The sequence below is a fragment of the Fukomys damarensis genome, unplaced genomic scaffold, assembly GCF_012274545.1.
Source record: "Fukomys damarensis isolate Sample0158 unplaced genomic scaffold, DMR_v1.0_HiC HiC_scaffold_15, whole genome shotgun sequence".
Classification (NCBI taxonomy): Eukaryota; Metazoa; Chordata; class Mammalia; order Rodentia; family Bathyergidae; genus Fukomys; species Fukomys damarensis.
In genome coordinates this window covers 719164-736934 of record NW_022900927.1, presented here as the reverse complement: position 1 = coordinate 736934, position 17771 = coordinate 719164, and positions in this window count along the sequence as shown.

The following is a 17771-nucleotide window of genomic DNA, read 5'->3' as shown; positions in this document are numbered from 1 at the left end:
TTATTTCCAGTGTTGACACTTTGCAATAATAAGTGGGTTTGGGATTGCAATTTGGGAACTTGTCTCTAAAAGTTTCACCAGCACTGCTCTAGTTAATAAAACTCTATCTGAGGAATAGCTGACAAAAGTGTTTTAGCATTCTGCAGGTTTTCTTTTCACTTTGTTAGTGGTTTCTTTTGCTGTGCAGAAGCTTTTAAAGTTTCATATGATCCCATTTGTTGATTCTCAGTACTATTTCTTGTACAACTGGGGTTTTGTTGAGAAAGACCTTGCCTACATCTGTGAATTCAAGAGTTGTACCTATATCGTCTTCAAGCAGGTTAAGTGTTTCTGTTCTAATATTTAGTTCTTGATCCATTTTTATTTTACTTAGTACTTAGAGAAATGGGTTTAGATTTGGTGTTCTGCATGTGGATAGCCAGTTTTCCCAGCACCATCTATTAAAGAGGCCATCGTTCCTAAGTGTATGCTTTTGGCCTCTTTGTCAAAGATCAAGTGATTGAATATGCCTGGTGTTGTCTCTGCTCAGTTGATTCCTATATCTGTTTTTGTGACAGTACCAACCTATTTTTATCATTGTATCTTTGTAATATAACTGCAAGTTCAGGATTGTGATGCCTCCTGATTTCCTCTATTTACCTAAGATTGGTTTTGCTATTCTGGATTTCTTACAGTTCCACATGAATTTTAGGATAGTTTTATCTTAAGTTTTCTAAGGAATGCTATTAAAATTTTATTGGAATTTAAATCTGTGCATTAATTTTGGAAGTATGGCCATTTTGACTATGTTCATCTTGCCTATCCTGAAACAGGGGTATCTTTCCATTTCCTGATAACCTCTTTGAATCCTTTTTTCAGAGTGCTGTACTCTTTGTTGTAGAGTCCTTTCACTTTTTTAGTTAGGTTAATTCCCATGTATTTAATTTTTCTTGATGTTACTCTTAATACTATTTTTTTCATAATTTCTTTCTCAGTGTGTTCATTACATATAGTACAGGAACACTATAAATTTTTGTGTGTGGTCTTCATATCCTGCTATATTACTGAATTTTTTTAATTCTAAGTCTTTTGGTGAACTTTTCTGGGTCATCTGTGTAGAGGATCATGTCATCTGTAAATAATGATGGTGTGACTTCTTCCTTTTCTATACATAACCTTTGATTTCTTTTTCTTACCTAATTTATCTTGCTAATGTTTTGAATACCATATTAAACAGAAGAGGTGATAGAGGACATTCTTGTCTTGCTCCTTACTTGAGAGGGAAAGCTCTTAGTTTTCCCCAATTTCATATGACGTTAACAGTAGGTTTGTCATAAATGACTTTAATCAGATTGATAAAAGGTCTTTCTATACCTAATTTATTCAGTGCTACTGGATTTTGTCAAAGACTTTTTCTATGTCTATTGAGATGATCATATCATTTTTGTCCTTGCTTCTATTTATGGGCTGTATTACATTTACTGATTTGCATATATTGAACCATCCTTACATCCCTGGAATGAGGTCTATTTGGTTATGATATATGGTCTTTTTGATCATTCAGTGCATTCTGTCTGCCAGTATCTTGTTGAGGACTTTTTGTATCTGTGTTCTTTAAGGGGATTGGCAATAGTTCTTTTGTGCTGTGTTTTGTTTTATTTTTTAACCTTGTCTGGTTTTAGAATAAGGGCAATGGTAGCTTCCAGAAATTCCTTTGGGAGTACTCCTTTCCTTTCCTTTCAATTTCATTAAAAAGCTAGAGATGCATTGGTGCTAGAAGTTCTCTGAAACTTTTGTAAAATTCAGAAGTAAACCCATCCAGACCTGAGGTTTTCTTAATTGGAAGTTTTTTTTATTATTGCTTCAATTTCATTGCTTATTATTGCATTACTCTGGGTTTTTAAATGTTCTTGGTTCAGCTTTGCTAACTCACGTTTCTAGGAATCTATCCATTTCTTTTGAATTCTCCAATTTATTGGCATACAGGTTTGTGAAGTAGATTTTAATAATCTGTTATATTTTAGAAGTGTCTTATGATTTTAACTTTTTCATTTCTAATTGCATAGATCTGAGACTTTTCTCTTGTTTTTTGTTTACATAAGCTAAGAGATTGCCTATTTTTTCATTCTCTTAAAGAACCAACCTTTTGATTCATTGATTCTTTGCATTTTTGTCTTGATACCATTGATTTCTGCTCCAATCTTAATAGTTTATTTTCTTGTACTAGCTTTACATTTGAATTGTTCTTGTTTTTATGGGACCTTGAGGTGTGCTGTTTGGCTATTTATTTGGTCTCACTGTGTGTTTGTGGCTTGGGCATTTACAGCTATAAACTTCTCTCTTAGAACTGCTTTTATTGCATTCCACAAGCTCTGGTACATTGTACTGGAATTATTATTTAATTATAGAAACTGTCTTATTTCTTCCTTGATCTCTTCTGTAGCCCATTTTTATTAAAGAGTATATGTTTACTTTCCATTATTTGCATAATTTCTGAGTTTTCTTTCGTCATTGATTTCTAACTTCACTGCACTAAGATCTGACAATATGCATGGCATAATTTAAAATTTTTTACATTTACTTCAGCTTGCTTTATTGGGTGCTATCTTGGAGAAAGTTCCAAATGCTGCTGAGAAGAATGTGTATTCTTTGTTATTGGATGGAACACTCTGGAGATAACTATTTCATCCATTTGTTTGAAGATTTTGTTCATCTCTGATATTTCTTTCATGATATTTTGTCCAAATGATCCAAGTGGGGTGTGTGGATCCCTATTATAACTGTGTTTATGCATATCTGGCCTTTTATGTCCACCCAACTTACTGTATGAAGTTGGGTGTACTAGTATTTGGTGCATATATGTTAACATGGCTCTCTATTTCTGCTAGATCATTCTCTTAACCAATATGTTGGGATCTTATTTGCCTCCTTTGATCCACTTTGGCTTAAAGTCCACTTTGGTTGAACATAGGATAGACACATCTTGTTTGGGAGGTTCCATTGCATGGAATATTATTTTCCATCCTTTGATTTTTAATCAGTGAGTTTCTTTTTGGGTTAAATGTGTTTCTCGTACAAGGAATACCATTGTATTTTGTTTCTTTATCCATTCTGTCAGTCTTTGTCTGTTCATTAGAGAATCGAGTCCATTTACATTAAGAATTATTACTGATAGATATTGAGTTGTTCCTGTCATTGCCTTATTTTCCTGTTGCTGATTCCCTGTTCTTCTTTTCTACATAACTGTTCATCCTACCTGGTGTATTCATTCTATTAAACCTTTTGTCATAGTTAGCTTCATTGTGTCTTTCTAGGAGAATCTTGAGAATTTTTTGGAGTGTTAGTTTACTGGTCACAGATTTCTTTAGGTGCTCTTTATCATGAGAATATCTCATTTCTCCATCAATTTTGAAGGATAGTTTTGTAATATATGTGATTCTGAATTGGAAATTGTTTACTTTTAGGGCTTGAAACACTTCACTCAAACTCCCCTGTCCTTTAAGATTTGTGTTGAAAAATCTGCAAAATTCTAATGGGTTTTCCTTTGTAAGTGATTTGTTGCTCTTCTCTAACCATGTTTAAAATTCTGTTCTTGTATTGGACTTCTGAGATTTTTAATCTGATGTGTCTTTATTTTATGTGGCTATTTAAAGTTCTAAAAGCCTCATTTAACTGTATGAGAAATTATTTTCCTACATGAGGTAAGTTTTCTGCTATAATTTCAGTAAATAGGTTTTCATGCCATTTATGCTGTCTTCTGATTTCTCACCAATTCCAATTTATCTTAGATTAGTCTTTTTGTATCATCTAGGAGTGATTGGAGCCATTTTTTGTTTATTATTTTTTTCAAAGCAGCACTCATTAGTTGATCACTAAGAATCTTTCCTCACACTGATCACTTCTACCAAACACTTGATAGAATTTTTATATCCTAAATTTCCATGCACCCCTGCACCTAAGGCCCCTCTGTCCTCTGCATCCATTTATAGATTCTAGTTTTTTTCTATGCTGCACATTCATGTTTTGCAACATTTTGTTTAGTTCTTCTTTTTAGTGTCTTCTATAGATTTATTGATCATTTTATGTATTTTACCCAATATCCTTTTACTTATACCCTCTGTGAGCTTTCCAAAGGCCTTCGTGATCTGTTTTGTTATTTTCACAGATATCATTTTGAAGAATTCAGTAATGCAACTTTTGGGTTCCTCCTGTTTAGTGTCCCATGGATTAGTTTTGGGGGAGTTGGAGAGGTTTGGAAGCATTTTGTTTGCCTGTCATCTCATGTTTCTATTTTTTGTTTGTTTATTATCAACTCATTAAGCTGACTGCAATGGAAAGTTTTATTTCTAGTATGTAGATCTCTTTAGTTAATGTCTACTTTTCCATGGAATGCTCTGGTTGTGGCTAATTATTGGCCTTCACCTCTGTCCCAGCTTCCAACCATCTCCTTGCAGTTGAAATGGGAGATTGCTGAATATTTTGCCCAATACCTAGTTCTCCAGGAATGGACCACAGTATTATTAATGACCCCAAGGCAATCCAGATTACACCATCCCACAAAAGCTAGTTAATAGCAATAGCTATATCACCTTGGCCATAGTAATAAAATCAGCATCATTTATAGCATCAAATACAAACTGGATATTGACAAATCCTAATAACCAATATAGTAGCACCTTAACCCACAGAAAAGAGATCTATAACTATAGTATGAACATTAAGCCAAACCACATAATGACCTACTATTGACCTACAGTAAATATCTATCAAATGGAACAATATCACCTCTACTAACAATAGAATAGTGTTTGATCACAATAGCGTATATTTATCTAGCTATACAGTGATTCATAAAGCTTAGTAGTTGTGCTAGTAAAGGTAGAGGGGTGGGGAGTCAGGGAATGAGAAAAGCAAAATTTAAAAGATCGATAGGATTTGAGAATGAAGAGAAAAACTGAGATGGGAGTCCAATTAAAAAGTAAAAGAAAATTAATACGATAGAGAGCAGTCACAGGGGAAAAAAGGAACAAGATTTAGAAGAGAAAAACTAAACAGACTAAAATGAAATATATGAAAGATAAGAAAGCGAACAAAATTTAAAGCAAAAATAAAGGAAAGAAAAAAAAACTAAGAGAAGAAAAAGAGGGCAAAAAACTCATACCTCAAAAAAGTACCTGATTAAGGGAAGATAAAACTTGTACAAAATAGAAAAATCAAGTAAAGATTGAGTCAAAGAAAAAAATTCCTCTGTCATTGAGTCATTTCTTTCCAAGACCCACAGTCTTGGGATCCAGGCAGCCAGGATTTTCTACTTCTAGCTTCAAGGCCTATGGCTTTGGGATTTTTTTCCCCTGGCAACTAAGGCCCCCTCTGTCCATTTTACAGTGGGAGGAGTGCCTATGACAAAGAAAAAGCATATGGTTGTTCACTAACAATGGGGTCTAAGCTTCTATTACCAGTTTTCATTGATTCTAAAATGTCATCAACTAAAAGATATATACCATATTTCCTGTACTTCTGAAACATGTTTTTAATGCTGCTAATAAAGCTAAAACACAGTATATTCTTATAGTGTTTTGTTATAAAATATAAAATAGTACCCTGCTAGACATATAAACATAGCTTCTTAGTCTTAAAATGGATTGGTTAGGTTATTCACATTTGTAGTCTGATTTTCAGACCCAGAATAAACATGTCCATGCTTCTTGCACACAATATTACCCTTTGATCATCAGAACTGTTAGTATTTCTTAAAAGATTGATCCACTGTCAACTCTAGGAAATTGTTTCAATCCATTACTGCTAATTCTATGAGTACTGATGTATATGAGCAGACAATAATAGTTATATAATGACTGACTTCCACTAGGGCAAAAACTGTGTGATGCAACATGTCTTAGAAAGTATGAAATTTATTTTATTTTTTGTCATCACTCCAGGATCACTTTTTAGTTCACGGTTACTAATAGGCTATGAAATGGAACACCCACCATGCTATAGTTTGCGCCAGCCTAAAACATAAAGACAATAATACACCTTCAAAGCACTTTACTGTGAGTATATAATAGCCAGTCTTGAAGGGAGGGCAACATATTTAATTGTATCTGACTTTGACTTTCAGTGTATTACAACAGGGACAGTATTTTAAAACTCAGATTCTCGCATATATTACCATGGTCAAGTGTTCTAGCCCAACCATCTTCCACTCCTCCTTCAAGAAAACTTTATTACTTCCACAAAATAAAGTAAGTGATTTGGTTGTTTGCTGAGTTCTCCATCTCAAGGTGCATCCTAGGCTTCCATGAGTGACATTCACCTCTGCTTGATCCTATGGGCAAAGGCAAGGTAGGTTCCACAGACTAAGAGCACTAATGAAAGCTGTAAACCTCTGGTTCTCTCACTAAGTAGTCACATACCCTGGGAATGTCTTAGCTCCAAATAACAGAAAACACAAAGTGGCTTCATATTTGTAACAGTTCCAGCTCTCATAACAAAAACTTCATCAGCAGGTCAGCATCCAGACAGCACATGTGTGAGCTTCACTCTCCTCTCTAAAGTCCTCTTGGTTCCTCCTCTCCCTGTGTGTCAGCTCCAAACTCAGGCAGAGAGCAAGAGGCCAGCTGCAGATCCAGGCACCATAGGTGAACACAACAAGGTCTACAGCAGGAAGAAGGGAGAATTCCAGGAACAAAAAACACTTCCTGGAATTTTCTAGCACTCCTCCATTCAAATCTAGTCACAGAATCACATGCCTACCCCTACCCAATCACGGCAAAGAGAAAGGACAGCCTTGATTGGTTTAAATAAGCAAGGACATACCCCAGGGCCGACAGTGATAGGCTGACAGGTGAGGCCTGCTTAGCCCCAAGAATATGATCACAGAAGGATTTTGGACTGAACAACATCAAAGTCCTATTAGGAAGGGGAAAGGATTGTGAGAAAAGATGCTAAAGAGCCAACAGTTTCTACTAAATAGTCCCTCTGAAATATTACCTTTTCTTAGAGGTGGTATATTCTAATCAGTATTGATGAAAGAGTACTTACATTCACAATTTGGCTCTTTTTTTGTTTTGTGGGAAACATGATGTCACTAAAAGTTTTTATAAACCTTTATAATTCGAGAAAAAGACATGGCAAATGATAGAGTTATTTTATTCAATTTAGTCCTCTAAGAAGGAGCAAAAGTAGATGACTTAATTGTGTGTAGGCTTAATCTCTGCCACACTTAAGGTAAAAGATAGTATCTTTTTCATATTTACATATTTTTTAGTTTAATCAGTCATCTGGAATTATTAATCTCATAAATTGGTTCCAGGTTTATGACAGCTAGAGTTAAGGCCTCAGTATAGGACTGGTCCTTATCCAAGCAGTGAGCACCAACAAAGACTATCCTGGCTTCAGGATATTTTCTTTTGCTCAATTCTAATCACAAATATCACCCAAAAGCAGGAGATTTCAAACTGGAATTTTAACGCTTTTTACAGTCACGGTATGCAGAGGTAGGAAAAAAAAATATAGATCCTAATGGTTTTCCTCCTCTCTTCCTTGTAGCATGGTATATTTGCTGAATATCCTAATCCATGGCCTTTAATTAGTATTCCTTCATTTCAAATTCTTATCTCTGCTTTCTGACCCCTGCCTCAAAGATTGTTGTTATATCTGCTAAGTCTTTAGATACTATGACTACACCAAGGGTCAAACTGACTCTCCCCAAAACTGAATGTTGCTGTCTCATTAGATGACAAAGGGATTGTAATAGCCACAGCTGAAATAGCTGTCCAAATAAAGATGCTCAGATAACAGAAGCCAGGAAAAAAGCAAAACTCTGTGGCAAATCAATTAGCTACCCTTTATATAAGAGATTCAGAATGGTATTCATGCTGATAATCAGGTAGGATGATGCTTCCTGAACTGATTTACACAATGCTATATTTATTAGGTAAAGAAAATACTGAGAGAATAAAAAGCCAAACAGAAATTCTCAGTTAAAAAATATATTTTTAGTCTGTAATGGTCCCAATCTGCTATCAAATATCATTGTTATTCTGAATGAGTAAAGAGGGAGTCATTTAAATTAAGGCCTGTTTATTTCCACATAGAACAATGGTCAAATGTAATATACAAATGGAATTAAATGTTCCAATGGGGCTTTACAGCCTCTAAGGCCACATTAACTGTCCTGTTCCCTTTGGTCATTATGACATTCTTGTGAAGAATGCACTAACACCATCTCCACTTCGTGGGTGAGTAAACCCAGAGTCTGAGAAGTTCTGCGCCTTTTCTAAATTTATAAAACTAGACAATTAAAGGAAGAGCTGGGTTGAAACTGAGCTCCTACCTCACTCTTCCCACTGCCTAGATTGCTGATATACATTCATGACAAGGGATTGATACAATCCTCACAACACACCCAAAGGTAGCAAAATTTGCAAGCCAACAGGTTGCAGTTCTGCTGCTCCTTCCTTGCTATGAGCCTGTGGCTTTGTGTTTCTGTCAGTTTCTCTTACTTCTCAGGGTCAGTGTAAGACAACAGTGGCATTTCTTCAAGGAACACTTGGGAGAGCCTAATGAATGAGTAACATTGCCAAGAATTCTAGGAAAGTACAACGTGCTGACAGTTGGCTGAGTGATGAGAGGGAATATTCTGCCGAAGCTGTTTAAGCATTCAGCTTCCTTTGACTGCCCTTCATGTGCTCACTGACGCACTCATTATTTGAGCTAAGGATCTAAACCAAGAGTGTGACATCTTGTTAAACATAAGATGGTCTGTGTTCCTTTTAAAAGCAGCATGTGGGTCATACTGCTCTATCAGCTCCAGTTTGTGAGATGAAAGCAGTCCCAGTACCCTTGGTCTTCTGCAAAACGTTTCCAACTTTGATTCTTCCCGCAGTTTCTAGTGGAGCATGATATAGGCCTCACAGAAACCCTCTTCCTGCCAAGAACTTAGGCCAAGCTCTGTGATGACTGCCCAAGACAGCAGCTATGATTTTCCAATCCTATTCAATGATGTTTCTTTAACAGGCAACCAAACATTACAACTTGCATTCGAGGTTTTGCCCGATTGGCCTATGCAGTAGCCTTTCTGGAAAGGATTGAAGAACTCAGTAACAAGGTTTCATGCATTTGCAGATGTTTGAGAACCCAGTGAAAAGGTAACAGAATTATAAGAGATAGAATTTATAAATCACGTTTATTTTAGGTTTTTGGTATTATGTTGCATTCTTCTGAATGAAAATAACAAATCTATCAAGCTCACAAGTCCATAGTGAAGGAAAAGAGTATTGCTCCAAACTATTGTAAGAAAAATGCAGCACTAAAACCATAGCTATAATAGGTTATGTGAGGGGAAAATGTGGTTTTAAAAATTACTGAAAATGCATTCATAAGCATTATGATACACAATTGAATGTGGCAGTCTGAGGAAGGAGTGGGGAACTGACTCAGGTATGCTGTCTCGCCTACCTCATTTACCATGACAATGAAATGTGTTTATTAATGAAAAGTTCAACATACATAAGGCTTTGGTTGATGAATGATTCAGTTATGATAATACCACCTAAGAAGAATAGCCAGTTCTCCCACTAGCAAGAATCCTTACTGGGGTGTGATAAAATAGCATTCTCTACTTTGGCTGCATGATCTAATCATAGAAGCAGTCCTAAAGGAGTTTTAGTTTAGTAGGTAAAACAGATGTACACAGAAATGACAGCAGGACTTGCCTTTGATAGTAAAAAATTTTTTTTCACTTCTGGAAAAATCTAACTTATTATTAATAGTAGATTTCTTAAAAGTCCCATCTTTAACCTGGCATTATTTTCATTTACCAGTAGTCCTTTAGTTCATTGATGAAAGATAATAAAAAATGTGCTGCAAGTCACCATGCAGAAAATTGCCAATTCAGGGTAGAAACCTGTCTATCAAGGAAATATGTGTATAAGTACATGTACTAGGATATGAACTTAGAAAAACATTTGCACCTTTCAACTTTCATTCCTTCTTCTGATTTCTGAAATATTTCTTGAGCTCCTACCACACCAAGCACTGTTATAAGTGCTAGAGGTAAAAGCAAAACAAACAAAATTACCCAGACTCGATGCACATGTCAGAAATCCCAGCTACTTGGGAGGTTGAGGCAAGGGCAGCAGACGGTTCAAAATTAAAATACAGGCTAAGGCATGGCTCAGCAGGAAAGAGCTTGACTAGATACACAAGAATCTGGGTTCATTCCCCAGCACCCCCAAGAAATATAAACCTCAAAATATAGCCTACTTGGAGTTTGTGCTTATTCCAGTAGAAAGAAAGAGACAATAAACAATGTGAGTAAAATATTTAGTATGTCAATATTCAAAGATTAATAATAAAAAGATCAGTCAAACATTTAGTAAACATTAATTAAAGGATTCACAGGTCTGGCCTGACTGTAAATTCTAATCTCATCAGTGGAACTCCAAAACTTAACCCAATGCCTGACCCACAGACATTCAAGAAATATTTGTTGAATGACTGAATGAATGAATGAATGAACAACTTCATGGTCTCTGTAAATAGCCCTGATACTATCTCAACCCAGTACGAGGTTTCCTTTTACTACCTACTGCCTTCAAAAAAAGATTGGCTGTAACTCAAAATGAAAAATAAAGAATGTGGCCCCAGCAATGAAGGAATGCAGTCCCTTGTGTGGCTTTTTAAAAATTTTATCTAATACAAGGCTTACCCATACTAGGTGACCAATAATTTAAATAGAAGTATACCAGACAGTAGTTTCTTCTTGCACAGGTAGCATTTTTCACATATATTTCAAACATATATCCCTTAACAAATCTGAGATGGGTAAGCAGAGTGTGATTTTGAAAGAAATGAAGGAAAAAGCATTGTCCCAACAAAGCACTGCTATGGGCATCTAGGGCATGTGGCTTTCTTTCTAGTACCAAGAATAGCATTTAGCATAGTAATGACTCTCGATAAATGTTGACACACACTCTGCAGATGCAGTTGGTGCTCATGCTGTTTTTGTAGCATGGTCATAAGACTATGTAATCAGCAGGTAAGAGGGTTCATTTTCCTCTAAAGAGTTGGAACTGCTTTTAATGTGATTTCCAACAGAGGAACTCAGTTAGTCAGTAAGCTTTGATCAAAGATTCAGCTCAGTCATTCAACCTCATCAGTGAAGCACACAGCTTTCAGGAGCCCATGTGGGTGGGCAGGAGTGGGTACCAGCTACCTAGCCATTCATATCAGCCAGGGCAATGCCAGCAGATCAAGGAGGTGAGAGGAGTAGCTATAACCTGCTCCACACCAAATGGATGATGTAAATGTGAAGCATTTTATTCAAAATCCAGTTCTATTAAATATCCACCCTAGGTGGGAAAGTAGGGCAGCTACTCATTGTAACTGAAATATTACTGTTTTGAAGACATCACATAGCTGGTTACTGAGCTCAGTAGTATTTATAATTATTGTTACTGAGTGTAAATATCACCTAAAATAGTGTGAGCCAGGTGTTTCTGACATAGAAGAGAAGGTCTGGGAAGTTAAATGGTGAAAAAAAAGATACAGGAGAGGACAGTTCATAAGCTGGAATCATACTACTCTACACAACTCCAGTCTGATCAGCAAGAACTGAGGTTGCAAGTCATCCTGCATCTCCAAATGCACAAAAGAATTCATGAGATTGTCTTCAACCAGCAGCCCATATGGCCACCATTTCATTGAGAAAGTTCTGAAAATTAACATAGGAAGACAGAAAAATATTTTCTTCTGCTTCATAGGCAAGAGAAACCATGCTGGAGTGGCCAGAGGGCTATTATCAACATAGCAGCCCCTCCTTTACCTCCTATCTTTCTCAATTCTTACCCTCCCTTCTTTACCTCCCATCTCTCTGTTATCTTCTTTCTTCTGTTCCCTTTTTTCACTCCTGCCTCATTTTACAATTGTCCAGGATAGAGTGATTTCGTCTTTGCCACTGGATTCTCAATAAGCTAGGTGCCGAAGGATGCTGTTCAGGTTTCAGTTTGCTTGGTTTGGGCCTGATGTATTTTTCATTCTCTCCTTCCACATCTCCCAATGTAAAAAAGCACTGCACTCAGATGAAAAATATATGGGTCATCAAGACAAGTCCTCCATTGGAGAACAGGAAACTGGACCTTGATGACTGTGAATGAACTCTCTGAGAACCAAATGAAACTCACAGAAATAGAAACCAGATGTACGCAGTCGTGAATCTAGGGCAATACTCTGCTTCTAGCTTATTTTTAGCAGAACTGTTATTGAAGTCTTTTCAGTACCATAATTAATTTTCAAGGATTGCTATTAGCCTCATAGTGTAAGATGGTACAAGAAAAAATTTTGCATTTAAAGTTTGAGTGGAAAATAACAATTTTTAAGTAGTTTGGGGGTGTTTTATGGTTTTTAGCTTTCTTAGTTTGACCTGGAGTAATGAGTCTCTCAAAAGTAATCCATCTTTAGATAATAGTGCCTGTTTATGTATTTAGGATATGTCAACCTCCTCTAGGCTGGGAAGTATCATAGCCTAATATAATATTTAGCTTTCATTTTGGGTGTGCAACAAGAGGACCAACAGTCTTGTTAGCTAAAATCAACCCAAAGTATTAGAGTTTGGACATGAATTTGGCCTGCCCATGCCAGAGGGAATACAAGTACCTTCTTTCAGGCACCGGATGAAATCATTAATTATGTCAGCAGCCCCAACGATAGACCTGGAGACACTTTGCACTACTTAACAAACAGGCAACCTTCTCAACTCTTTGGGAGTCTGGGGAAGATCTTAAAGCTCTGTACTCACTGTACTTATGCTTTTCCCTTCAAATCCTCAAACTTTCCCTTGACCCTGTGTCTCTTTGGTTTTACCACACCAGGGTTGGAATGAGATGAGGGAAATGTGTGGCTGTGATGCCCAGACTGTGTATTATAGACCTAAAAGCACATCCTGGTGCACCTTGACAATGAAACTCTTTTTAAGGCATGGGGTTTCTGGAACCGTATCAACCACACTTGAGTTCCTGCTCCATTTAAGGCCATCAGAGGTCTTTTAAAGAGCAATTTAATCACTACAGACATGTACATTTTTGCCCATTAAAGAACAGCTTTATAAAGAATGTGACCTGTGTTTATACCATACACAAAAATTACCCTTTCTACAAAAAAAGTAGCTTCCATATTTTAACCATTAAAATGGCTTGGCAGTTCTCTCTTTAATTAACTGCTCAGCCAGATGAAAAGTAAAAGTGGAAAGTGCAACAGGATTCTGCTAAAGTCAGTTTGTGTTTTCTTAGCATACTATACTCCCACATAATGATCAGTCTCCATAGATAGTGGAACATCAAGAATCCACACACTTGCCCCTCATTAACCAGTCTTTAAGGAGAGAAGCACAGGTGAAATGAAGGAGGAAATGTGTTTCAGAGAGCAAGCAACACCACTCATTAAGCACATGAAAAGAGATGTGTGAGGCTGGATGAGACACAGGGTGTACCTCATGTCTACCATAAATTTTAAAAGAATATAGCAATAGTTCAAAGAACTTTCCATATAAGTTTTGGAAAACAGGCCTGAAATAATTAAAATGGGCTTTCATCTCTCAAAATTGAGGAGCCAGGTACATAGAATAGTAATTCAATTCGATTCCACAATCAACTTCAGAAGAATAGCAGGGCTGGGTCCTCTGGAAAAGATGAGCAGAACAGGAACTGAGACAGGTAAACATTTGTTTGTTTGCTTTTTAACTCATGAAAACTATGAATTGAATGTTTTCCTCTTAAAGCAGGGGGAAAGCAGTCTAGCAGCTTTAACAAAGCTGCTGGCAGAATGACTAATAAAAGAATGAGATCTAAATAATGTAATAACAAGTTGTAATGGAAAAACAAGTTGTTTTTTTTTTTAAATGAAGAAACCAGGGGCTGGCTTATAGGTCAGTGATAAGAGTGTGTATTTAGCATGAGCAATGCCCTGCACCTTGCATGGTTCAATCCCCAGCATCAAAGATAAAGAAATAATGAAACCGAGAGAAATTAGATGAAACTATAAAGAAAAAAAATCAATTAGTATTACCATGGGAGAGGGGAGTGCTGACCTACCAAGGAAGGGTTAAAAAACAAAGAGATCTTTAACTTGTATGAATAAATAAAGTATAAAAGCCTGGAATCCACTTATATCAGTGTATCTTCTTTCATAGAAAAGAGGGTGGGAGGGCTATCAAAGAATTTAAAGAACAAAACTTTCTAAATTGTAATAAAATATTACTACGTTGGTCTTTTCATACTTTTCATGGAGTTGCATACACATTCAAGCCTGAGGTCATTAATTTTTGCAAATAGCAGAAAAATGGAAAGCACACTTGAAAAAATATTGACAAGAATATACAGAAATATCCCCCCACATACAATGAATGTTTTCATATTACGGACTCAAACCGAGATAAAAAGTTATTAAATTTGCTGAGTCATAATACTTTCTACTTATCATCAAGCATTCCCAAAATACTGTAAAGTACGCGCTCACAAACAGAAGCCCTCGCACCCACTTTTGTAAAGTGCCATCCTATAACTAGGAACAAGGAGAGGCACCCAACAATGCCGCATTTCAACTTGATGTCTTAGACCAAGGCACAGGTCAGGTGATGGATACACATTAAACACGACCCTATAAAAAGTGCAGAACACAACAAGAGTTGTAAATATTACAATGTTTTGTAGGAAGGTTTTTTTTAGTTATTTAAGGTAAATTGGCTGTTCAGGTGGAAACCAGTTTTTTAAGACAGACAGGTAAAGGGGAAACTGCTAGAAGAAAAATAAGAGAAAAAGGCAAAATGTGACGCTAATTAAGAAACAAGTGCAACTGGCTCTGTAAACACTTGTGAGAGTCAGTGAAGGCTGGAGACGTTGGCTCCTTTGAGTGTAGCGCACGGCTTGGGCAGAACCGGACCTCACAGCGAATGGCCTTCCAAGTGAACTCTCCCGGAAAGGTGTCTTCCTTTGCCGGGAGTGGCGCTCAGACCCTGACGGAAGAGCAGAGGACTCTCCCACAATAACGGTCAACAAGGAAAGGACACCCAGGGGCTCCCAGGAGCATCACCCCTTAGAAGACAGACGCACAGACTAGCAAGCTCACCACCAGGGCTGACTCTCCGGGAAGAGGAGGAGCCAAGCGCTCCCGGACACCTTGCACAGCCTGTGGGATGCTGCCCGCAAGGCAGCCACCTTCGGGAAGGAGGGCCTGAGACCCCCGCAGCGTGGACTCGGGAGGTTCTCTGCTCTTCGCAGTTCTGCCCCAGAGCGAGCACTCACAGTTCTGCCACGGGCGCGGGGGCCGAGCTGGGGGCTCCGAGCCTCGACCACGAGCGGCCCAACCACCATGGACAGCTCCGCGGGAGCCACGGCTAAGTGGCGCGGATGCCCGGGGCAGGGGCCAGGTGTCGCGTCTACACCGCCACTGCCGTGGGAAAGTAGGCTTTGGGTTAATCACGTCGCCTTGCTCTGAACTGTCCTCCAAGGCTGGGGATTTCGGGAACCAGGATATAGCCGGCAGCTTCCCTCTCCCCCAGCGCCTTAGCTTTGCGGAGCTCCTTAAATGGAATAAAACTCACTGCCTGAGGCATGCTGGGAGCGAGGGTCCCCGAGCGAGCGAGCACCTAGAGGAGTTGTCCCCGAATCCCCACGCAGATCCTAGCTGCAGCTCTGCGCACTGGAGCGGGGACGCGTTCCAACCTCTCCAGAACTCTTTGGTCTGCCCGGGCTTATTTCACTTCTGATGAATCACAAACTGACCTGGAGGGAAGGAAGGGGAGAGCACTGCCAGAAGGAGGCTCTGCTGGTGTGGACCCTGTCTTTGGGCCACCCTGTAACTGGAGTGACCCTTGTCCTCAGCCACATGCAGAGCTTCCCTGGAGGAGCAGGTCTCCCTGGCCTGTCCATTCTGTAAGGGTTGTGAAACCATACCCTGTGGGGTGGCGAGCATTGAACAGTCTTACTGCTGGAGACAAAACGGATTCCATGTGGCTACCCAGAGTCCAGATTCTTGGAAGAAAGGGGACATAGCCAAGTGCCAAAAGGGGTCCCAGGCCTCTGAAGTTCCCATTCAATCCGAGATCTCTAGCAAACTCTCCTACCTCTTTCCTCTGTGGGCTCCACAATGGGCAGCCCAAAGAGTTGATAAAGATTGCCTGTTGACCCAGTAACTCTCCCAAGATCCCTACCCTAAGAGACTGGGCCTCCCCTTGCTGTACCCATCACCCGGCAGTGAAGCCAGGACACTGGAGAGAATGAGCGGGCAACTTTCACACTTGATCTCCCACAGCCTTATTTCTGATAAATTCCCAGAAATACACACTCATCACCAACTCAAAGCCAAAGAGACAATTTCATCTCATTGTGCGTCTGGATGCACTCCTTCCTTGGTGCAGGGACTGTCAGAGGGCGGGACTGCACTCTGGCCAGGTAGAATTAGGGAGGTAAAGGCTTCTGAGGCCCAGGGTGGACAAGAGGCAGCTCTTTTCAGGTGGCCCAGGACTCAAAGTTGAAGGCAGGACAATGCAATTCACAGGGAAGCTCAGAAGCAGCCATGAGGGATCTGTGGCATCCCAGCAGACTGGTTTAGGTTGAGGGGTTTATTGTTTGAGTTACATGAGACTTGGAACTCTTTGTGATCTCTGACAAGTCCAGAACTGCCGCCTGCTGGAAGCCAAGAATTTGGCCTGGCCGGGGGCATTCAGAGGTCATCAGACTAGGTGATCAGAACTCACACTCACACAAACAGACACACACACTCTATTCCTGATGAGCACAGTTTTAGGAGGTGCACATGGGAAAGATCTTGAAGAACTCCTCTCACCTTGGCCTGGGCTCCTCCCAGGAAAGCTGCCTCCCTGGCTGAGCTTGCAGGTCCAGTTAGGGCAAAGCTGAGTATTGCAGGAAGGTGAGGAAGGGTGTGAGGCGCACTTTGATATTGATGTGGAAGGTCCCATCAGCTGCTGGTGTGTCCAGATTTCTTTCCTGGGGCAATTCCTCCAGATATTAGGCAGCCAGTCCCATTTCTGAAGGAGTCTTACTCTCACCTAACTACAAGAGACACACCCTTTCCTTTAGGTGGGTTTTGGAGGCAGTGCACCCTCTTTTCCATTTTGCTACCTTAAGGTCATCTGGCAACAGCCTCCCCTCTGTCAGCCCAGGAAAGTGATTAGAGAAGTGCTCTAATGGTATCAAATGAGAACATTACCATTGTGCAACTTCTCTGTGTAAACATAGAAAAAGTTCAGAGAAGGAAAGTTGTTTAGTTTGGTAGGATTTTAGAGTTGTAGCTTGGAGCTAAAGATTGGCAAATGTTAAACCTGGATGCTTATTGGTAATAAGAATTCCTGAACCCAGGTGCACTGTTTAAAGAGCTGTACTTACTTAATTTGTAATGTTGATCTATTGGCTTATTGTTTGGGCTAAGGACAGAAAGGGAACCAGCAGCTAAATAAATGTAAGTGTACTTTATTTCTAAGTTATGAGAAGAAATGTCCCTGGAGATTAGAGATATTTGAATCACATCAACTGGTGATTTAATATGAATTTAAAAGTCGTACATTTAAAAATTCAGAAAAACTTTTATGAAGGTGGATATAATACACCACCACAGCAGGCTCCGGGAAGACAGACGTGTGAAACTTGCTCACGGGCCAGGCATCCCTGTAGGTGTAGACCTCACAATGCCAAGCTGTCTTCACATGGAAACACTGCAGATTAAAGGCAGGTTTCAAATCCTCCTGTTTGGTAAGGCTCGTTTACATGATAGCA